Source organism: Chrysochloris asiatica, unplaced genomic scaffold (assembly GCF_000296735.1).
Source record: "Chrysochloris asiatica unplaced genomic scaffold, ChrAsi1.0 scaffold00016, whole genome shotgun sequence".
NCBI classification, from domain to species: domain Eukaryota; kingdom Metazoa; phylum Chordata; class Mammalia; order Afrosoricida; family Chrysochloridae; genus Chrysochloris; species Chrysochloris asiatica.
The window spans coordinates 26,383,309-26,384,374 of record NW_006408534.1 but is presented as its reverse complement, the minus strand read 5'-3'; positions in this window follow the sequence as shown (position 1 = coordinate 26,384,374).

Sequence of the window (1,066 nt, the reverse complement as noted above, 5' to 3'; positions counted from 1 at the left end):
TTCAGGTTTTCTACTTCATTGTGTGTAAATTTAAGTAGGTCATGTTTATCTAAAAATGTACTCCTCTCTTCTAAGTTTTCAAATTTGTTAGTGTACAGCTCTTCATAGTATTCTGTTATGATCCTTTCAATTTCCTTTCATTCTGTTGTGACATCGCCCATGTGGTTTCTAATGCATGTTATTTGTGTCTTCTCCTTCTTTTTTATCTTAGGTTTGTCAATGGTCTGTCAATTTTGTTCATTCTTTCAAAGAACCAGCTTCTTGTCCTATTGATGGTTTCTATAGTTTTTGTTTTTTATCTCATTTATTTCTGCTCTAATCATTATTATTTCTTTTCTTTTGGTGGCTGTCGGTTCCCTCTGTTGGTCTGTTTCTAATTGTTGTGTGCGTTTATTGCAATAAATTGTCCTCTCAGGACCACTTTGCCATCTCCCAAAGATTTTGGTATGCTGTGTTTTCATTTTCATTTGTTTCTAGGAAGTTTGTGAATTCACGTTTAATTTCTTGTGCTACCTAGTAAATTTTCAGCAGTGTGTTATTCGGTTTCTAGGTGTTTGGCTTTATTTCCTTGGTCTTCCTATTGTTGATTCCTAATTTGATAACATTGTAGTTTGAGAAGGTGCTTTGTAGCATTTTGATATTTGTAAATTTATGCAGATTTGTTTTGTGGCCTAACACATGGTCTATTCTGGAGAATGTTCCATGTGCACTGGAAAAGAATGTGTATTGTGTTGTTATTGGGTTGAATGCTCTGTACACATCTATGAGGTCCAGTTGGCTGATTGTGTTGGTTAGTTCTGTGTCTTTGTAAAGTTTCTTTCTGGTTGTTCTATCCATTTTTGAAAGCGGTGTATTAAAATCCCCTACTCTTATTGTGAGAGGTACGAGGGCTTCTATCATGGAAGGCAGTGGTTAAATGATGTGCGAGAACTGTGCAGACCTGGTGGAGGTGTTAAATGAAACCCAGACCATGGAGCGGTGGGGTGAGAGATGTCTGGAGACCAGGTCGATGGGATGACCCTGCCTAGCAGGAAGAGACTACAGGGGCCGGCCAGCTGTCCTACTT